The sequence below is a fragment of the Theropithecus gelada genome, chromosome X (genome assembly GCF_003255815.1).
Source record: "Theropithecus gelada isolate Dixy chromosome X, Tgel_1.0, whole genome shotgun sequence".
NCBI lineage: Eukaryota > Metazoa > Chordata > Mammalia > Primates > Cercopithecidae > Theropithecus > Theropithecus gelada.
The window spans coordinates 32,904,741-32,928,703 of record NC_037689.1 but is presented as its reverse complement, the minus strand read 5'-3'; the positions used below and the strand labels follow the sequence as shown (position 1 = coordinate 32,928,703).

The 23,963-nt window shown below is 39.4% G+C and overlaps 1 protein-coding gene across 1 annotated transcript in view; it reads left to right on the top strand.

Moving 5' to 3' along the window:
* ARHGAP6 (Rho GTPase activating protein 6) overlaps positions 1-23,963 on the top strand; it is a 532,527-nt gene that overhangs the window by 338,328 nt on the left and 170,236 nt on the right. The gene's annotated exons all lie outside the window — the stretch shown is intronic.

Below are 23,963 nucleotides of genomic sequence, written 5' to 3'. Positions count from 1 at the left end.
TCACTTAAAGTGTTTGCTCCATCAAGTCTGCCACCTGGATGGTTTCCTTCACTGCAAAACTGGTTTGCTCTTCCCTCCCCTCTGTCTTCTTAGTGGCTGCTGTCTGCCCTGGTTCTATCCATTGGTAGATCTGATTGCTTTGGTGATTGGATCAACAGTTGAATCCTCACAGGATTTTAAGGCCAACAATTTCCTACATCTTGGTCCATTTTTCAGAATTTCTTCATTTGTGTTTTATCCTTCCATTTTTGTTTCTAAGCATATATAATTTATTTAGATTGGTGCAGAAGTAATTGTGGTTTTGCCATGTAAAGACAAAAACCATAATTACTTTTGCACCAACCTAATAATTTCAGCCAACTATTCATATGCAGCACTGTTTGCAATGGGGATGAAAAAGTAACAGCTAAATATCTGATAAAATGGGATGTTTTAAATATAGTAGATTGCAAAATAATATGATACTTTTTGAGAAGAAAATTTCAATATGCAAAAAAAGTGGGATAATATTCATTAAGATAATATCCATTAAGATAATATTCTTAATGAATATTATCCCCAATGATTGTGGGATTATGGTTGTTTTAATTTTATTCATTTTGCTTATTTTTATATTTCTGATTATATTAGTTATAAGCTCAAATTGCTGTTATAAGCAAAGATAATGCAGATTTATATATATAAAAAATAAATTGATTGTATTTTTTATCTTCTTCCTTTCCCCACTATACCATGAATTTAAAGGCCAACGATTATGCCAGCTATATCTTTTCATCATTTTTCACATTAAAAGCAATATTGCTGGATAGTAGAATTAAATGACAACTCTGCTTTTGGAAATGACAGGAAGTCTGCTGTAAATAGATAATTGATGTAGATGTTAAAACCAAATAGAATTTCCATTTATGGAGAAGGGAATATTTAAGGGTATGTGACTATAAGAAAATACTTCCTTTTGCTTTTAACACAAGATGTAATATGACTTGTCATGCTCAGGATTTGTATTGAAGTGGATAATGGCACTTTCCCTAATATTTGGAGGCAGAGGACTGGATCCTCTTTTGAAGGCCTTCCTTTGAAGATAAACATAGACATTGGTTTTAGCTTAATTCTTCTTCCCTAAAATTACTTCCTGCTCTAAAATTCTATAATTCCATAACAAGAGTGTATAAGCAATAATTATAAAATAGGAAAATGAGCCATTCTACTTGCCATCCTTCATGTAAAGCTGCACTATGGAATCCTGATCTAAGGTGGGGCTGGGGTCATTTCTCCAAGCAGTATGATGCCCTGGAAGAAAGCAATGTACAGTGGCCTGTGATGCTAGACCTTGGATCACTTTGATGCCCTTGGCTTGTAATAAAAGCAAAATCCATTTAAACCAGCTTAAATAGGAATTTTAGAGGCTTATGTCACCAAAATCAATAAGTATGTTGGGTTTCATCCAGTGACATGATCTTTTTCCTGCAGTGCTCTTCATTTTATGTCCCTCTAAGTGTCACCTCTAGGCTGATAGCAAGAGAACCTATGGCAGTTTGGGGAAAAATATGACAATGTCTAAGCTAGTGTTTCTCAACTATGGGTGACCACCCCAGGGGACATCTGGCAAAGTCAGAAACATTTTTGGTTGCCACAAGTGGAGAGGTGCTACCGGCATCAAGTGAGTAAAAGCCAGGGATCCTTCTAAACATCCTCAGTTTGCAGGACAGCTCCACAAGAGAGAATGATCCAACCCAAAATGTCAATAGTGCTGGGTAACTCTGGCATAGAAGAAGAAAGGTTTCCTTTGCCTATAACTCTCACTTACATTCTAGGAAACATTTCCAAAGGCTTCCAGCCACATTTCCCTCACATGCTGCTGCCTATAGTATAGAAGGCTTTAGGCCTGGGTTCTGAGATCAATCATGGGCAGGGAACAGTGTTACCAAGATCAGCTCACTGAGCCCCCAAATGCACGTGGAATGTCCATGCTATACACTATCTACCAGAACAATAAATGCCCATCATATAATAGTACTATTTTGTTATTAGCAAGAGAGGGGAATTCAGGCATCATTACTATTCAGCCCTAAAAAAAAGAAGGAATTCCTGTTATTTGCAACAACATGGATGAATCTGGAGGACATTGTGTTAAATGAAATAAGCCAGGCACAGAAAGCAAAGACAAATACTGCACTTTCTCACTTACATGTGAAATCTAAAAAAGTTGAACTCATAGGTGCAGAGACTAAAATGGTGCTTTCCAGAACGTGGGGGTGGGGCTGGGGGTTGGAGAGATGTTGGTCAAAGGATACAAAATTTTACTTAGACAAAAGAAATAAGTTCAAGAGATCTATTGTACAACAGGGTTACTATAATTAATAGCAATGTATTTTATTTTGAAAATCACTAACAGTAGATTTTAAGTATTCTCACCACAAAAAGTGATAGCTATGTAGGTAATGCATATGTTAATTAGTTCAATGACGTCATTTCACAATTGGATATGTATGTCAGGACATCATCTTGTACACAATAAATATGTACAATTTCTGTTTGTTAATTTTTAAAAAATCCTGTGAACTGCTGAAGAATAAACATACTCTCCATAGCAATTTAAATCCTTTCTGTGGGATTTGGGGAAGTGTTTCTTCACCTGTATTTTTTTCTGGGTTATCTGCATTAATATCTTTCTAGAAAAGGGTATGACTGGAAGTGGCTTATTGACAATCTGGATTTTCCCAAGAGAAATTACCTTCAACCAGGAGAGATGACTACTTTAAAGAAGGGCTTTGCAGAACCTGTGTCTTTACTGAGTCATTCGCAATCCAAGTGAGAGATGATGTTAGCTTGGACCAAGATGGAACCATTGAAATTATGAGAAGAGGTCAGATTCTGACATATTTTGAAGGCATAGCCAACAAGAATAACTAACAGTTTGACTATGGATTATGAAATGGACCCATTGGTGATACAGAGTAGAAGTTTTGGCCTGATCTACTGGAAAAATTGAGTTGCTATTGACTTAAATGGGGAATACTATAGAGAAGAATATTGAGAAGAAGTTGAAGAACTCAGGGAATTCAAGAAAAAAATGTCCTAGTTGGAGATGTAAAGTAGGTAACTATCAGTGCATAGATGTCATTTAAAGATATAAGGTTGTTAAAATCACCAAAGAGGAATTGCAGATGAAAAATAAAGGAGATCCAAGAACAGAGCCATGGTGAATTCCAACATTATGTTACATTCAGAGAGGTGATAGACACTCAAGAGAGTGTGGCATCCACAAAGCTTAATGTCACATTTGTTAATTGACGTCAAAAACATGGCTGGTTGTTTTGTTTTTGTTTTTAACTTAAACTCTTTCAAATTCTGGAACTTGGGTTTCTTTCCCTAAAAGAGAAAAAAACAGCCTTCTTTGTCTTTTGAGTAAGCCAGGAAGCCTCTTCCTGCCGTCAATTATTAATTTTCTTAACATTATCCACTTGTCATCTAAAACAGGGGTTCCCGACTCCCAGGCCGCAGACCAGTACCAGTCCATGGCCTATTAAAAATGGGACCGGATAGCAGGAGGTGAGCAGCGAGTGAGTGAGCATTACTGCCGGTGTTCCGCCGCCCGCCAGATCAGTAGTGGCATTCATTAGAGTCTCATAAGCGCACGAACCCTATTGTGAACTGCGCAGGTGAGGGATCTAGGTTGCAAGCTCTTTATGAGAATATAACTAATGCCTGATTATCTGAAGTGGAACAGTTTCATGCCGAAACCATCCCTGCTGCACTGTCTGTGGAAAAATTGTCTTCCACAAAACCGGTCCCTGGTGCCAAAAAAGGTTGGGGTCAACTAATCTAATTTTTTAATTTTTTTTTTTAATTTTTAAATTTTTTTTTTTTTTTTTTTTGAGACAGAGTCTCACTCTGTCACCCAGGCTGCAGTGCAGTGGCTGGATCTCAGCTCACTGCAAGCTCCGCCTCCCGGGTTCAAGTGATTCTCCTGCCTCAGCCTCCCGAGTAGCTGGGACAACAGGCGCCCACCACCTCGCCCGGCTAGTTTTTTGTATTTTTTAGTAGAGACGGGGTTTCACTGTGTTAGCCAGGATGGTCTCGATCTCCTGTCCTCATGATCCGCCCGTCTCAGCCTCCCAAAGTGCTGGCATTACAGGCTTGAGCCACCACGCCCGGCCTCAGCTAATCTAAAACATAGCCAAGCTATGGGCTAAGGAACTTACCTTGCTTTTTTTTCCATCTGGGCAAATGGTTCATCCTGCCCCTCCAGGGTGAGAAATGCCTGTCCCTTCTCTCAATCTGTACATGCAGGCTAACAAAATATATTTTTCAGAGATGATTTATTTCACCAGAACGATTATTGATAATTTGCATTTATGGACACTTGGTGATCTTATCAATATTTTTATGTTTTCTGTTTTTTAACTTTTAAGTTCAGGGGTACAAGTGAAGGTTTGTTACATAGGTAAACCTGTATCATGCGGTTTTGTTCTACAGATTATTTCCTTACCCGGGTATTAATCCTAGTACCCATTATTTATTTTTCCTGATCCTGTCCCTCCTCCCACCCTCTACCTTCTGAGAGGTCCCCAGTGTGTGTTGTTCCCCTCCATGTGTCCATGTTTTCTCATCATTTAGCTCCCACTTATAAGTGAGAACACTCAGTATTTAGTTTTTTCTGTTCCTGTGTTAGTTTGCTAAGGATATATATCATGGAACACCATGCAGCCATAAAAAAGAATGAGATCATATATTTTGTGGGGACATGGATGGAGGTGGAGGCCATTATCCTTAGCAAAATGTTTTCCCTTTTTGTGGGACATTATCTTGAATTTCTCAGAATTCAACCACAAGTTTAAAGAGTGAACACTGGATATCTATTGTAAATTTTTCTAAAATAACATACACCTAGCTATGAGAAAAATAGTTTTCAAATTTTATTTTGCATAAGAGTTTCTTGGAAAGTTTCTTAAAATGCAGATTTCTTGACCTCAGAAGTTCTGTTATGATCAATTTGGGACTGGACTCCAGCTGGTCCATTTCATCCATCCCACACCATTATCTGATTACAGGGCAGAGGATCCACAAGCCATTCAGGAGCTCATACAGATTTCTGCAAGCTGAAAAGGAAATTATTGACTTCCAAAGTAATGATGTAAATACTTACCTATATATATAAAAACATAGCAACTACCAATTTCATTGTCAATTAGTATTTTTTAACAATCTCATCACATGTAAAAACAATTTGTAATGTACATTTTGTTCTCTTAATAAGTATTCCTGAACACGCACAATAATTACTTAAAAAATCACAGCCAAATGAGAATCCAATGAATTACTTATTGCCAAATCATGTCAAAATCAAAATTGTAAAAATTCTTGATAATATAAGGAGATGAACCTCAAAAGTAAGTGCTTAAAATAGCTCAGAGTTCCGGGAACTCTACTTTTGACAAAAAGCAACCCCAGGTGACTCTATATTTGATCTTTTGCCCACACTTGGAGAATCTAAGGTCTATGTGGGGATGCTTCATATCATCAAAGCATACTTGTCTTCCTTCAGTCATTTATCAAAATTCTCAGCACCTAAATCTAGCATCTTAGCATGATGCTATATTATGAAAATACAGTGATAAACAATCTTTCTAATTGTGAAGCCTCTAGCCCAGTAAGAGAGGCAGCCAATAGACAAATGCACAAACAAGTAAAATCAATTATAGGTTGAGATAAGTGCTAAGAAGAAAATCAACAGTGTGTTGAGATCAAGAAGCCAGGAAACATTAACATCAGATTGGGGAAGTCAAGGAAGAGTTTTTGAGCAGATGATATTTAAGCAGAAACCCAAAAAAGGAGGAGCCAACCCTGTGACTGACGCCTTAGGAAAGCAGTTCAAGCACAGGAAACAGCACAGGCAGAAACCCCTAATCAGGACCCAGCTTTCCTTGTCCATGAGTGTTTGAAGAACAGGAGGAAAGAGAGGAGGCATGAAAGGTGAGGCTAAGGAAGTTTGTCCAGATCCTTTGACATAGGCAGGTTCTATGTGGATGGATTTTATTCTAAGTGCAATGGAAGCCCATTGATGATCTTTGCTTGCTTGTTTGTTATTTTTTAAAGGTTGGATATGGTGTGGTACTTTGTGTAGCAGTTGAACACATAACTCTGGAGCCAGACTGCCCAGGCAGGAATTCTGGCTTTGCCTCTTAGAGGCAGAGTAAAGTTGAGCATGTTCCAATGTCTCTTTACTCAGTTCTTCATTGTAAAATGGAAGTAATAACAGTACCTACCTCATAAGGTTGTTTAGCAGATTTAATAAATATGTGATATGCTCTATATATGTCTCAAAATGAATAATTGTCTTTAAGAAGATTACTGTTATTTCCCCCATGAACAAATTGAGTAAGGACAAGAGCAGATGGCTAGGTTGTCTAGAAGGCTGCTAAATTTGTTTGGGAGAAATATGATGGGGGCTGGAATTGGAGTGATGAAAGTGAAGATGGAGAGGAAGGGTCAGATTCCTGATTTATTTTGGATGCAGAGTTGACAGAAGTTGGTAATAGATTAAAAGTAGAACATGCGGTGAAGAGAAGAATAAAGAAAATGACTTAGTTCCTAGCTCAACTAATTGGGTGGATAAAAATAATCATTAAGAATAATAATAATAATAATAATCATCATCATCATCATCATCATCCACAATAACGTTGATTAAGCGAGTGTTGCATACCAGGCAGGCTTTGTGATAAATGCTTTGTAAACACCTCTAAAGATGTGGGAGGGTAGGATATCAAAACATTTACCAGAAGAGAAAGTCAAGAGTTCATTAGTGGATAAGGGAAGTTTGAGATGACCCTGAGACACCAGGTAGAAGGATCAAGAAGGCAGCTGGATAATTGGGTCCATAAAACACAAAGATGATTGATTTGGAGATAATATTTGAGAGTTCTGAACGTTGCAATGGGATTTACCACCATGTCTTTTTTGTATAATGGCTTGGGCTGTTACAATAATGTTTTTATCTTTTTGGGTCTAATTCTTTTTAGTTCAAGACCTGCTTTGTAAAAACCTTAGTGTTAATTGGATTTTCAGTCAGTTCTCCGTAGTGTAAAATAAAGTATTGCATTAACATTTCTGACTCTTGAAACAACTCTACCGAACTAAACTACTTAATCTGAAGTTTGTGTTGTGTTGTGTGTGAAACATTTCCTCATCAAAATTCAAAGAAACTTTAGTTCAAGTTATGGCCTGAAATCAACAGAATTATATTCATATGGATATAGAAAATCATTTATTTACAGTATTTAAATTGACATTTAAACAGTTTTTCCAATCCCACACAGTTAGTGGCATAAGGTCTTGAGAAAGCATGAAACATTTTTTTATCAGCCTCATATTTCGTTGAGCTTGCCAAACAGTTCATTTTCCATAGAAATTTGGAAACCTGAGTAGTGGCCAAATTTTCGGAGTCGCTGAATGTAAGCCAATGAATAAAATTGTTAAACCCTTTGATTTCCCCCCACTTTTTTCCCTTAAAAAGTAACATAGCATGGCATGTGCCTGAGTTTTATTTTTTGACATCTATTACCCACAACACTCGAGTGTGTTTCAGAATCAGCCTGTATGGACATTTCAGTACAAAATGAACACAGCTGGCCCTTTGGGGAACATTCATTTGCAGCTTTGTTATCCTTAGACAGGAAGCCTTCTCCTCCGCACTTCCATCGACATTTTTCAGAAGGCAATGGCATCAACCTTTAAAAATGGATACTTTCAAGGGTTTAAAGGTTCAGATTTTTAAGACAAACCCAGAATAAGCAAAAGTTACATATTGGCCAAAAATGTGACTCCAGAAACTGTGTGTTGTAGCAAATCTTTCTTTTGAGACTTTTGTCCTATTAGCAGAATGCACTGATCGAACTAAACCTTGAGCATGACACAGGATAGAACTAGTTATTATTAAGAAAATAACGTTCAAGGGCATTTGTCCATTGTACCCAGGAATAGTTTGGAAAGATGAAGGATATGGAAACAAGCAAAAAAGAAGAAGAAATAAAATTAATAATTAAAATGTCAGTAACTCTAATGTATTTCTCTTAGTGGATGATAAAATTACATAAGAATGTCAACCTTTTCTTTAACCCAATGACCACAGTGGCAGTCTCTTCATTGGACTGCTTCCTTCATTGACATCACCTTCTAATTTCATTTTTACTTATAATAGTGAAAATGCACAATGGCCCCTAGAGGCAATACCCTAATTTTTTTGTTTAAGTGCTCAAAAAAGTATATCCTTTCCCTGCAAAAAAGGCAGAGGGTCACAATTTATTACTGAATTTCAGTTATGAAAAACCCACTGAAGTGTGAGAGTCCATTGTGCTTCAGTTGCATTTAATCTCTTTGGAGATGCCAACTACCTGATACATAAGAGCAACTGTAAGTTCCAAAAAAACTCTCACAGATAGGAACCATAGACATGGAGAGAAGGGAGCCACTACTCAGAAATGAAGGAGTCGAGGAGGAGTGGGGCTGAACCATGAAGCCAGAACAGAATTTTTGTCAGTGGCCTAGAAGCAAAGCTGAGAAGAAGGGTCTGAATGTGCTGAGGACCAGTGGTTGTAGCTCCACACTGAGATGGAAGCCTCCTCTCACTGTAGCTTCTGCCAAACCACACAGGTAAATTTTCAGGAGTAATGGTGACCTCCGAAGAGCCTGGTGTAATTGGGGAATGATTGTTGCAAGGGAATAAGAGCCAGTATTTCATTTGGTCTTTTGTGTCTGGCATTTTTCACTCAGTATAATGTCCCCCAGGTTCATCCATGTTGTAGTATTTATCACTACTTCATTCTTTTTTGTGGCTGAATAATATTCTATTGTAGGGATATGACACGTTTTGTTTATTCCTTCATCTGTTGATGGATTATTTGGGTTGTTTTGACTGTTTGACTATTATGAATGATGCTGTTATGAACATTCATATGCAAGTTTTTGTGTAGACTTAAACATGTTTTTCATGTCTGTATTTCTTGAGTATATAACTAAAAGTTGAATTGCTGAGTATAATGGCAAATGTATGTTTAACATTTGGAGAAACATTCTCACCAGCAGTATGTAAGGGCTCCACATCTTTACCAACACTTTTTTTTAAAGCTATCCTAGTGGGCATGATGTGATAGCTCACTGTGATTTCTTTGTTTTGTTTTGTTTTGTTTTTTTGGGTTTTTTTGGGTTTGTTTGTTTGTTTGTTTGTTTTGAGATAGGGTCTCACTCTGTCACTTAGGATGGAATGCAGCAGCACAATCACAGCTCATTTCAGCCTCGACCTTCCTGGGCTCAGGTGATCTTCCCACTTCAGCCTCCCAAGTAGCAGGAACTACGGGCATGCACCACCACACCAGGCTATTTTTTTCTTTTTTTGTATTTTGTGTACAGACAAGGTTTTGCCATGTTGCACAGGTTGATCTCGAACTCCTGAGCTCAAGTGATCTGCCCGTCTTGGCCTCTCAAAATGCTGGGATTACCGGCATGAGCCTCACTGTGATTTTGATTTGCATTTCCCCGATGGCTAATGATATCAAGCATCTTTTCATATGCTTATCAGCCATTTGTATATCTTCTTCCGAGAAGTATTTATTCAGATTTTTTTTTCTTATTTTCAATTAGGTTGTCTTTTTATTATTGAATTGTAAGAGTTCTTCAGATTCTGGATACAAGTCTCTCATCAGATATGTGAGTGAGCATTTTATTCAAATGATTTGTTCCTCCAGCATTCATACTGCATTTCTACAATCTACTGTAAGCTGGCATATGTCTATCTCATTTATCTCAACTTTTTAACTTTTACACTTTTCTTCCTAGTGGGTGCTTGGGGGCTCTCAGCCTTCTCTGCCTAGGGAGGACTTTCAGAACTAAGAGCTCCCCAGGGTGTCTGACTCAGAGGATCACAGTGACCCAAGGCTCTCTCCCTGCGAGAGCCTCTAGTTGTGCATTCCAGACAGGAAGGCTGCCCAGCCAGCTCCTCTAGCGCTTTGAGCAGTGTCCCTCCCTGCCTCCTGTCTCCTTCTCTGTTCCCACACTGCACAGGGGCTCTGCGTTGGGAGCATGGGGGCTCGCTACTGCCTAGAGCTGCTGCTATTGCTGAGGTGTAAGAACCCTGGAGAGGTAAGAAGATAGGGTGTGTGTATTTCAGGCTCCGTGTTTCATGCCTACTGCTAGAAGCAAGGTAGGACCCAAGCCAGGAAGAAATGAAAGATTCCATGGAGTAATAATCCCAGAGCAGCATCTGGAAAAGGTGAACATAGGCAGGAAAGGAGAGAAGCAATAGCATTGAAGGGATTTGCTCAGTGTGTCCTGGCACGTGAGTCTCTTTTAACATCAAAGCTCAGGTGGTTCAAATGAGAGTCAGACTATCTCTGCCTGTTGCCTTAAGAGTAAATTCAGGGGGGGCGGAGCAAGATGGCCGAATAGGAACAGCTCCAGTCTCCAACTCCCAGCGCGAGCGACACAGAAGACCGGTGATTTCTGCATTTTCAACTGAGGTACTGGGTTCATCTCACTAGGGAGTGCCGGACAATCAGTGCTGGTCAGCTGCTGCAGCCCGACCAGCGAGAGCTGAAGCAGGGCGAGGCATCACCTCACCTGGGAAGCACAAGGGGGAAGGGAATCCATTTTCCTAGCCAGGGGAACTGAGACACACAACACCTGGAAAATCGGGTAACTCCCACCCCAATACTGCGCTTTAAGGAAACAGGCACACCAGGAGATTATATCCCACACCTGGCCGGGAGGGTCCCACGCCCACGGAGCCTCCCTCATTGCTAGCACAGCAGTCTGTGATCTACTGGCAAGGCAGCCACGAGGCTGGGGGAGGGGCGCCCGCCATTGCTGAGGCTTAAGTAGGTAAACAAAGCCACTGGGAAGCTCGAACTGGGTGGAGCTCACAGCAGCTCAAGGAAACCTGCCTGTCTCTGTAGATTCCACCTCTGGGGACAGGGCACAGTAAACAATAACAAATGCAGCAGAAACCTCTGCAGACGCAAAGGACTCTGTCTGACAGCTTTGAAGAGAGCAGTGGATCTCCCAACACGGAGGTTGAGATCTGAGAAGGGACAGACTGCCTGCTCAAGTGGGTCCCTGACCCCTGAGTAGCCTAACTGGGAGATATCTCCCACTAGGGGCAGTCTGACGCCCCACACCTCACAGGGTGGAGTACCCCCCTGAGAGGAAGCTTCCAAAGCAAGAATCAGACAGGTACACTCGCTGTTCAGCAATATTCTATCTTCTGCAACCTCTGCTGCTGATACCCAGGCAAACAGGGTCTGGAGTGGACCTCAAGCAATCTCCAACAGACCTACAGCTGAGGGTCCTGACTGTTAGAAGGAAAACTATCAAACAGGAAGGACACCTACACCAAAACCCCATCAGTACGTCACCATCATCAAAGACCAGAGGCAGATAAAACCACAAAGATGGGGAAAAAGCAGGGCAGAAAAGCTGGAAATTCAAAAAATAAGAGCACATCTCCCCTGGCAAAGGAGCGCAGCTCATCGCCAGCAACGGATCAAAGCTGGACGGAGAATGACTTTGACGAGATGAGAGAAGAAGGCTTCAGTCCATCAAACTTCTCAGAGCTAAAGGAGGAATTACGTACCCAGCACAAAGAAACTAAAAATCTTGAAAAAAAAGTGGAAGAATTGATGGCTAGAGTAATTAATGCAGAGAAGGTCATAAACGAAATGAAAGAGATGAAAACCATGACACGAGAAATACGTGACAAATGCACAAGCTTCAGTAACCGACTCGATCAACTGGAAGAAAGAGTATCAGCGATTGAGGATCAAATGAATGAAATGAAGCGAGAAGAGAAACCAAAAGAAAAAAGAAGAAAAAGAAATGAACAAAGCCTGCAAGAAGTATGGGATCATGTAAAAAGACCAAATCTCCGTCTGATTGGGGTGCCTGAAAGTGAGGGGGAAAATGGAACCAAGCTGGAAAACACTCTTCAGGATATCATCCAGGAGAACTTCCCCAACCTAGTAGGGCAGGCCAACATTCAAATCCAGGAAATACAGAGAACACCACAAAGATACTCCTCGAGAAGAGCAACTCCAAGACACATAATTGCCAGATTCACCAAAGTTGAAATGAAGGAAAAAATGTTAAGGGCAGCCAGAGAGAAAGGTCGGGTTACCCACAAAGGGAAGCCCATCAGACTAACAGCAGATCTCTCGGCAGAAACTCTACAAGCCAGAAGAGAGTGGGGGCCAATATTCAACATTCTTAAAGAAAAGAATTTTAAACCCAGAATTTCATATCCAGCCAAACTAAGTTTCATAAGTGAAGGAGAAATAAAATCCTTTACAGATAAGCAAATGCTTAGAGATTTTGTCACCACTAGGCCTGCCTTACAAGAGACCCTGAAGGAAGCACTAAACATGGAAAGGAACAACCGATACCAGCCATTGCAAAAACAGGCCAAAATGTAAAGACCATCAAGGCTAGGAAGAAACTGCATCAACTAACGAGCAAAATAATCAGTTAATATCATAATGGCAGGACCAAGTTCACACATAACAATATTAACCTTAAATGTAAATGGACTAAATGCTCCAATTAAAAGACACAGACTGGCAAACTGGATAAAGAGTCAAGACCCATGAGTTTGCTGTATTCAGGAGACCCATCTCACATGCAGAGACATACATAGGCTCAAAATAAAGGGATGGAGGAAGATTTACCAAGCAAATGGAGAACAAAAAAAAGCAGGAGTTGGAATACTAGTCTCTGGTAAAACAGACTTTAAACCATCAAAGATCAAAAGAGACAAAGAAGGCCATTACATAATGGTAAAGGGATCAATTCAACAGGAAGAGCTAACTATGCTAAATATATATGCACCCAATACAGGAGCACCCAGATTCATAAAGCAAGTCCTTAGAGACTTACAAAGAGACTTAGACTCCCATACAATAATAATGGGAGACTTCAACACTCCACTCTCAACATTAGACAGATCAACGAGACAGAAAGTTAGCAAGGATATCCAAGAATTGAACTCATCTCTGCAGCAAGCAGACCTAATAGACATCTATAGAACTCTCCACCCCAAATCAACAGAATATACATTCTTCTCAGCACCACATCACACTTACTCCAAAATTGACCACATAATTGGAAGTAAAGCACTCCTCAGCAAATGTACAAGAACAGAAATTATAACAAACTGTCTCTCAGACCACAGTGCAATCAAACTAGAACTCAGGACTAAGAAACTCAATCAAAACCGCTCAACTACATGGAAACTGAACAACCTGCTCCTGAATGACTACTGGGTACATAACGAAATGAAGGCAGAAATAAAGATGTTCTTTGAAACCAATGAGAACAAAGATACAACATACCAGAATCTCTGGGACACATTTAAAGCAGTGTGTAGAGGGAAATTTATAGCACTAAATGCCCACAAGAGAAAGCAGGAAAGATCTAAAATTGACACTCCAACATCGCAATTAAAAGAACTAGAGAAGCAAGAGCAAACACATTCGAAAGCTAGCAGAAGGAAGAAATAACTAAGATCAGAGCAGAACTGAAGGAGATAGAGACACAAAAAACCCTCCAAAAAATCAATGAATCCAGGAGTTGGTTTTTTGAAAAGATCAACAAAATTGACAGACCACTAGCAAGACTAATAAAGAAGAAAAGAGAGAAGAATCAAATAGATGCAATAAAAAATGATAAAGGGGATATCACCAGCGACCCCACAGAAATACAAACTACCATCAGAGAATACTATAAACACCTCTAGGCAAATAAACTAGAAAATCTAGAAGAAATGGATAATTTCCTGGACACTTACACTCTTCCAAGACTAAACCAGGAAGAAGTTGAATCCCTGAATAGACCAATAGCAGGCTCTGAAATTGAGGCAATAATTAATAGCCTACCAACCAAAAAAAGTCCAGGACCAGATGGATTCACAGCCGAATTCTACCAGAGGTACAAGGAGGAGTTGGTACCATTCCTTCTGAAACTATTCCAATCAATAGAAAAAGAGGGAATCCTCCCTAACTCATTTTATGAGGCCAACATCATCCTGATACCAAAGCCTGGCAGAGACACAACAAAAAAAGAGAATTTTAGACCAATATCCCTGATGAACATCGATGCAAAAATCCTCAATAAAATACTGGCAAACCGGATTCAGCAACACATCAAAAAGCTTATCCACCATGATCAAGTGGGCTTCATCCCTGGGATGCAAGGCTGGTTCAACATTTGCAAATCAATAAACATAATCCAGCATATAAACAGAACCAAAGACAAGAACCACATGATTATCTCAATAGATGCAGAAAAGGCTTTTGACAAAATTCAACAGCCCTTCATGCTAAAAACGCTCAATAAATTCGGTATTGATGGAACGTACCTCAAAATAATAAGAGCTATTTATGACAAACCCACAGCCGATATCATACTGAATGGGCAAAAACTGGAAAAATTCCCTTTGAAAACTGGCACAAGACAGGGATGCCCTCTCTCACCACTCCTATTCAACATAGTGTTGGAAGTTCTGGCTAGGGCAATCAGGCAAGAGAAAGAAATCAAGGGTATTCAGTTAGGAAAAGAAGAAGTCAAATTGTCCCTGTTTGCAGATGACATGATTGTATATTTAGAAAACCCCATTGTCTCAACCCAAAATCTCCTTAAGCTGATAAGCAACTTCAGCAAAGTCTCAGGATACAAAATTAATGTGCAAAAATCACAAGCATTCTTATACACCAGTAACAGACAAACAGAGAGCCAAATCAGGAATGAACTTCCATTCACAATTGCTTCAAAGAGAATAAAATACCTAGGAATCCAACTTACAAGGGATGTAAAGGACCTCTTCAAGGAGAACTACAAACCACTGCTCAGTGAAATAAAAAAGGACACAGACAAATGGAAGAACATACCATGCTCATGGATAGGAAGAATCAATATCGTGAAAATGGCCATACTGCCCAAGGTTATTTATAGATTCAATGCCATCCCCATCAAGCTACCTATGAGTTTCTTCACAGAATTGGAAAAAACTGCTTTAAAGTTCATATGGAACCAAAAAAGAGCCCGCATCTCCAAGACAATCCTAAGTCAAAAGAACAAAGCTGGAGGCATCACGCTACCTGACTTCAAACTATACTACAAGGCTACAGTAACCAAAACAGCATGGTACTGGTACCAAAACAGAGATATAGACCAATGGAACAGAACAGAGTCCTCAGAAATAATACCACACATCTACAGCCATCTGATCTTTGACAAACCTGAGAGAAACAAGAAATGGGGAAAGGATTCCCTATTTAATAAGTGGTGCTGGGAAAATTGGCTAGCCATAAGTAGAAAGCTGAAACTGGATCCTTTCCTTACTCCTTATACGAAAATTAATTCAAGATGGATTAGAGACTTAAATGTTAGACCTAATACCATAAAAATCCTAGAGGAAAACCTAGGTAGTACCATTCAGGACATAGGCATGGGCAAAGACTTCATGTCTAAAACACCAAAAGCAATGGCAGCAAAAGCCAAAATGGACAAATAGGATCTCATTAAACTAAAGAGCTTCTGCACAGCAAAAGAAACTACCATCAGAGTGACCAGGCAACCTACAGAATGGGAGACAATTTTTGCAATCTACTCATCTGACAAAGGGCTAATATCCAGAACCTACAAAGAACTCAAACAAATTTACAAGAAAAAAACAAACAACCCCATCAAAAAGTGGGCAAAGGATATGAACAGACATTTCTCAAAAGAAGACTTTCATACAGCCAACAGACACATGAAAAAATGCTCATCATCACTGGCCATCAGAGAAATGCAAATCAAAACCACAATGAGATACCATCTCACACCAGTTAGAATGGCGATCATTAAAAAGTCAGGAAACAACAGGTGCTGGAGAGGATGTGGAGAAATAGGAACACTTTTACACTGTTGGTGGGATTGTAAACTAGTTCAACCATTATGGAAAACCGTATGGCGATTCCTCAAGGATCTAGAACTAGATGTACCATATGACCCAGCCATCCCATTACTGGGTATATACCCAAAGGATTATAAATCATGCTGCTATAAAGACACATGCACACGTATGTTTATTGCGGCACAATTCACAATAGCAAAGACTTGGAATCAACCCAAATGTCCATCAGTGACAGACTGGATTAAGAAAATGTGGCACATATACACCATGGAATACTATGCAGCCATAAAAAAGGATGAGTTTGTGTCCTTTGTAGGGACATGGATGCAGCTGGAAACCATCATTCTTAGCAAACTATCACAAGAACAGAAAACCAAACACCGCATGTTCTCACTCATAGGTGGGAACTGAACAATGAGATCACTTGGACTCGGGAAGGGGAACATCACACACCGGGGCCTATCATGGGGAGGGGGGAGGGGGGAAGGATTGCATTGGGAGTTATACCTGATGTAAATGACGAGTTGATGGGTGCTGACGAGTTGATGGCTGTAGCACACCAACATGGCACAAGTATACATATGTAACAAACCTGCACGTTATGCACATGTACCCTAGAACTCAAAGTATAATAATTAAAAGTAAATTTAAAAAAAATTAATTAAATTTAAAAAAAAAAAAGAGTAAATTCAGAGTCTTCAAACCAGGCTTATTGGAATATTACATACCCTTGCCAAGACATTTATATTTTTATTGAAAGTTCAGAGCAAATCGTAGTAGGGACCCACCATTTTTTCTGCACCATTCCTTTTGGCTGTTTTCTCAGTATTTGAAAACCAATGAAATTTGACTTTAACATGCACATTGGCTTATAATGTTACTGTTGCATAGGTCTTAGTGATCTTCCAGTCCAGTGTTTTTGTGCTAGAGGTAAGGAAACTGAAGTTCAGAGTGAATCAGGCATTGCCAGGGTCACCAGACTAATCCAGGACAGAACCGAGCCAAAACATCATTGCTATGGAGCCTCTCTTTGGGTCTCAATCGTTGGGTACTATATAATGACTGATGATTGGGGACAAGGGCATAGGTTGCCCTTTTCCTTAGTATGATGAAGGATCAGGATTCTATAACATTGATAAGTGATTAGGGCATTAATATGGAACCACAAAATGTGGTTCAACTCTGTCCTGTGGCCGCTCCATACAGCAAAGACAGATGGCTGGTTCAGAAAACTGGTTTTGTTGTTTGCATACAACAAAGGTAGCATCTGGTGCAAGTTTTATTTTTTTTAATGATTCCAGTGTCTTGTTTTTAATGATTTAATAGAAAGAACCTTAAAACTCATCTTTTCAGAATATTAATTTAGAATGTTACCAAAGTGTTCACAGAGCCTAATTAAATACTCGGTGGTTTCATATAGCTACAAGTAAAAGCTGCTTTGAATCCTTCCTAAACTCATATTGGTTTATTTGGTGAATTGTGTTTTAACATCAAGAAAGTAAGATCGTTGGCTTTTCTGCAGAATGGTGATCTATTACCTTAAACAATGTGGTCAGACCACATCAATTCACTTGCAGATTTCTTCCTCTCTCTATCATGTGCACATGCCACCATAGGTATAAACTAATTTAAATATATATGAATTATTTAGTTTGTTAAATCCAAGTTGCTTTTGAAGAAAATTTGCTGCTCTTAGATTATGATTATTTACAGTTTGTTGAGTGATTTCGTTTTGTAGGCATAGACTTTTTATTGTGATTCTGATTATTTATAGTAATAGCAATTATCAAATAAACTAATATGGTGATTACAGATTTTTGGATATGTATTACTATTTATTGGGAACATTTTTTTCACTACCAGAATGGGCGAAAAAAGCCACAAAAGCGGTAAATCCTATTGCTTTCCAAGTGTCATTGTAAATCCTGCTGATAAAAACTGCACATTTTAGCAATGTTTAATAAGCACTTTAAAAATTGACAGCTGTCTTAAACAGATTTTGAAGTTGCTCCATTGTACCTATTTCCAGATTAAGAAAAATCATTTGTGGAAACCAAGTTGATCCTAAGTTCCTAGTCACGGGGAGAAGATGGGATTTTGTAAACCTGCAGAGCCTGAATTTGTTATTGCATGCAGCTGTGCAAATTTGCAAACATTTCCTTCCCTAGTCAGGACCCTATGGAAGGAGCCAGTTTGGACTACTGCCTTGATAGCTAACATTTGTAGAGGCTGCAGTGCAGGAAGCTACTGGGATATTTGAACTTTGTCATCTATTTTAATCTGGGCATTAGATGCCAGGTACAGAGAGTATGCAAGTCAATTACTTCTATTTCAATGTCGTGGTAGGGATATATCAGTAGCCTTATTATTCTGGTCATTCTCAGTGAATTTCAGAATGCTGCTTAAAATGGGCTTTCTGTATGTGTTGAGCGTGTGTTCAGTGGGATGTCTGAGAAGGAAGATAGAGGAGGGCTAAGGCCTGGGTCTCCTAAAACACATGATTATTTTATTGACCTAATCAGTGAGAGAAAGACAAAGCCTTCTGGTTTCTACAAGCACTGTACTTGCATTTATTTGTTTTCATTCCATCCTTTGGAACTAGAGAAGGCATGAGGACTATCCATGAGCAGGTTCACACTCAAAGCTGGGATAGATGGTCTTACCCTGGTTGCTATGGCAATGTTGTCCTAGCATAGGGGATACTTGCCCATGTTTGTTGCTGTCTCCTCTCTATCTTTGGCAGTTTAGCACAAGAGGCAACCCCCTCATGCAACTACAAAGCATTTATTGAGTTAGGGATTCTTCATTTTGAGTTACAGTTTGCTCTCTAGTATATTTTTGGGAGGACAAATGGGCAGGAAAAATTAAGTCACAGAAGGAGACAAGCTTCATCACTCTAATGGAGTTGAATTTACATTTGCCATTAAAAATAGCTATAGGTTATTTAATTAGAATCCTAGAGGCGGATAACGAATTAGTTTATCTTTCAAATGGTACTCATAAAAGATGGGGCAGTGTGTGTGTGTGTGTGTATGTGTGTGTGTGTGTTTAAAAGAGCCTAATTTCTTGTTAAAATTTAAAGTTCAAACAACCCCTTATTTATAAATTGGTGATAGAGACAATTCTATAATGTTGTGATAATTAAATGAGCTAATACATGTCATGTGCTTAGAATAGTGCCTGAAATATAATGAGCCCAGTAAATGTTCAGTATTATTATTATCATTACTTTTATATTACAGCATCCTGGGTGCTTAGTGCTAATGATGGCTCACTGAGCAGATATTAAACATACTAACCGATTTCCAAGTATTTTTCTAAATCTGCCTCAAGGAGCTCGCCAGCTAGTGGGGAGACAAAAAGTAGAAAGAAGCAGTTGTTTGAAAGAGAGGCATGGTCAACATATCCTGGGAAACCTCTGAGCCTGTGCACTCCAGCCCTGTGGACCAGCAAGAGAGGTTTCTAGAAGAGGTGGCATTGAGATGATGGTCATTGATGGCTGCTCCCAGATGTGTGGATATGGGAGCAAGGAGACAGGGGAACCTCACTTCCAGGAGTGCCAGCCAACGTAGAGCAGTGAGAGAAGATTTCTGTAAGAGGTGGCATTGAGGTGACGGTCACTGATGGCTGCTCCCGGATGTTTGGGATACAGCAGCAAGGAGGCAGGGAGATCCTCACTTCAGAAGTGCCTTGAGTTGGTTATTTGGACAGATAGGGTGTTCGATGGCCTGGGTCTGTCAGATATTCTCAGCTGCCCAAGGTCGGTGCTTAATTATCTCCTCTCCTTACAATACACTGCTTTATAATCTCCATGGCTGTAGGGGTTTTATTCCATAACAATTTTGTAGCAAAAACTTCTTAATCGAATCATTCTTTTGGAAAGTGGTGGTTCTGAAAATCATGAGAATTAAGGCATCTTAAATTACTGCCCACTTTATAGATGGAACCACTAATTTCTCATTATTCTGCCAGATCCAAGCAAATCTCAGAACAGAATTTTTCCCAGACTAATTGAATAACCTTGAATTCAGTAGTTATACTCATGGCTAAATTGATTATTTTTCTCCTCTTTATCACTCAGACACAATCACTTTTAGAGGTTCTTCAGACTGATTTACAATTAACTCCTTAGCACATCTTTGGAAGGTCAAATAAGCAGGAAAAATTAACTCACAGGAGACAAGCTTCTTTGTAACCTCCCAAGAAACAAATAACAAACTCACTTCTAAGTAAGTTTTGAAGAAGCAAATAACTATTCTAACTTCTGTCGGATGGTTTTTTAAAAAATATGTTTTAATTTACTTTTTATTTTATAGATATAGAGGGTAGACATACTTTCTTACATGGATATATTGTATAGTGGTGAAATCTGGACTTTTAACAGGATAGCTTTGATTTAGAGACATTAGCTGACTTAATCACCGGACAACACTTTCTTTATTTTGCAAATTCTCCTTAACACCCCTACCACTCCCCGAGCTGTTTTGATTTGTTTAGCTCCCTGTTGTGACTCCAGACATTGCCAAAGGTCCCCTAGGAGACACAACTATACCTGGTTAAGAACCACTCATCTAGAGGAAAGCGGTTTGGTAAAGGCTGGGTGCAGTGACTCACGCCTGTGATCCCAGCACTTTGGGTGGCTGAGGCGGGCGGATCACAAGGTCAGGAGATCAAGACAACCCTGGCCAACATGGTGAAACCCTGTCTCTACTAAAATACAAAAAATTAGCCGGGCATGCTGGTGCCCGGCTGTAGTCCCAGCTACTCAAGAGGCTGAGGCAGGGGAATCGCTTGAACCCGGGAGGCAGTGATTGCAGTGAGCCGAGATTGCGCCACTGCACTCCAGCCTGGCGACATAGCGAGACTCTGTCTCAAAAAAAAAAAAAAAAAAGAAAAAGAAAAATCCTTATAAAATGGAATTAGCTGAACTGTGCCAATGCCAGAGTGACAAGGGAAGGGTCTGAGTTGGGAGTCACTGTACACAAAGGCTCAGCCCTAGAAAGAAGATAAAAGGAAGACATGCAGAGAGAGGTGGTCTCAAGTTCTAGCCTCCATCTAGCGGAGTGCCCCTATGACACTTGCCTGGTGTTGCTCTCCTGTTACCCTCAGAGTGGTGAATTGAGGATGAAGGCTTGTCTTGGAGGCAGCAAAGAACAGTGTCTGGGGATATCAGGTAGGAGAAGGCAAAGATCATTGAAGGGTCGGGTCGCAATCAGATCAGGTGGCTACATTGTCAGAGTGATGCACTGATAAATGACAGACATGGGCCGGGCACGGTGGCTCACACCTGTAATCCTAGCACTTTGGGAGGCTGAGGTGGACAGATCACTTGAGGTCAGGAGTTCAAGACCAATCTGGCCAACATGGTGAAAACCCATTTCTACTAAAAATACAAAAATCAGCTGGGTGTGGTTGCTCACTCTTGTAATCCCAGTTACTTGGGAGGCTGAGGCTAGAGGATCGCTTGAACCCAGGAGGTGGAAGTTGCAGTGAGCCAAGATCATACCACTGCTCTCTAGCCTGGGTGACAGAGCCAGACTGTGTCTCTAAAAAAAGAAAAAAAAATGATACAAAATTTAGATAAAACATAAAAGACTTTAATGCCTGTGGCATCAAAAACTTCTATGTCATATCTAAATTTTGTATCATTCCTGCTTCCAACTGGGTAGTGTTCTCTTTGGGAGTCTACAGAGGCAGGACAAAGTTCTCTTTCTCATCATAAGAATTGTAGCCAACATTTATTGAGCTTAGGACTCATTAACATGAAAAGACTCAGAGCATGATATTAGTACATTTTATAGACGGGTGTACTGAGCCATAGAGAAGCCAAAAAAATTGTCCAAGTTTCCACAGCAGATAGGCAGTGGTCATGATTGTGAATCAAATGGTTTGGTTATGGAGGCTGCACCCCCTACCACCACACTGGAAAGCCATCTTTGTGCTTCTGTAGACACTAAACTGACACCCCCAGAGCCTGCATGTTCCATGGCCAAATATGAAGCATGGAAAATTATTTGGAGAGGCAAACAAAATTTGGCTGTTCGAAGGAATTGAGATTTTAGTATTGTTCATTTTTTAAATTAACAGTAAAGTGAATTCTGGGTGCTATGGTGTTTTTTGTTGACCATAGGACAATGATATTTGCCAATGGGCTTTATTGATTTAGATTTTGTGATAGAGGATTCAAGTGTGATTTATTGAGGTAAATGTTTTGAACCCAAATGATCGCTCCTTTCTTCTCTCTTCAACTCCTCACGACTCCCAGCCCAATCTTATTCCTCCATAATTATTTATCATCTGGAAGAGTCAGGTGTTTCAAATGAGGCCAGCATGGACTTTTCCCAACAGGGATGTATTTTTTAATATCTAAATGTCAGCCTATGGCCCTTGCTGATAAGGCTCCAGATCAAATAGGGGCAAAAGGAATTGAAAGCCAAATCGCAAAAATAAGTAAAAACTCCAGCTAACAAGAATTTCACAACAGACATAAGCTGATGACTATTTTATTAAAGCAATGTGGAGTACTAATAAATGCTACTGTGTTCTGGAAATGTAGGAAATTGGTTGAAGTCATTTTTCTCTTGTTAGTCTCATGTTAAGCTGTTCATAGCAGGATCTCTTGGGTTATTTTTTCTCAATTAATACAGTTGTCTACTAATTTATTTTCTTTTTAAAAGTCTTGGCCTTAAACTCAATTTTGGTAGTTTCAGCTATTGTTTACTACCAAAGGAAGAACTTCAGATTTAGAGAAAAGTCTGTATTTTTATTTTGTGTGGAATTGAGAAAGGAGATGGTAAACTTGACATTGCTTGCAAATGAAATGCACAGCTTGATCATTTTTTTCTTGATATAATTTTTGTTTTGGAAGAACTGTAGTATGTCTTGGTGGTGATAATGAATACCATAACCACATAATCATTCTCTAAATGATTGTAATGGAAAGAAGTTTTATTTAAAATTTCAAGTTACTCAAATGGCACATGTCTCCACATGTGTCTTTTTACTACAGGTAAACCCAGAAGGCATGCGTGATTATGGGTGTGTGAGTGTGTGTAACATGAATGTGTGCCTGCCTCTATGTTATGTTGCACTATTAGTTTGAACCACAAAATAGAAAAGAATGTAAATATCTTCTGAAGTCTGGATACACCTGAACTCTGGATTTATCTGTTCTAAATGAAAACTAGAGGGGAAACCATTTTAGTATGTGAAGTTTGGCCTGAGGAAAAGAATGGCACATCTACAGTTCTTAGAAAATTCTCATACAAGATCAGGATTACTGGCATGCTTGGGGAACAACTTGCTGTGGGTAGTTGAGATTTTCAGTTTCAACCAGCAAATCTGTTTTGTTTCATCTTTTGTTTAAAATATTTGAATTAATAAGAATTATTTTTCAACTTCAAGAAGTAGTACATAGAGCAATGCTGTCTGATAAAACTGAGTGGTGATGGAAATATTCTGTATCTCTGTTGTCCAGTATGGTAGCCATTAGCCTCATGTGACTACTTAGCACTTAAAATGTGTCTACTATGACTAAGGAATTGAATTTTAAGTTTTATTTAATTTTAATTTATTTACATTTAAATAGCCACATAGGACAGGGCTACCATATTTGACAGTGCAAGTATAGAGTATAATTACCAGTTAATGCATGTCTCTGGTTTGAAACATTCCACTGTATTATCACACTGCATATCTGAATTTTGATTTGGAAACTGTGGCTGAATGCTGGGATAGATTCCAGCTCTGCCAACAGGAAAGGAGTGGTGAGGAAAGCTGTTGGACAGCTAGCCAAGGATATTTGCCATGTTTGCCAGAGTATTTTGACTGTACTTCTGTCATAGTATTAATACCATTTGGACTTTTTAATCGTTATTTGTGGGCTTATTTTATCCCTTTGGTAGATTCTAGATTCCTTAAGGATGGGGCCTTACTATTTTCACCAGCACATGGAATAGTGCCTTGCCCTACAGTGTGCTTAATAAATATTGACTCAATTGATTAGAAGTGGTCCATGCCA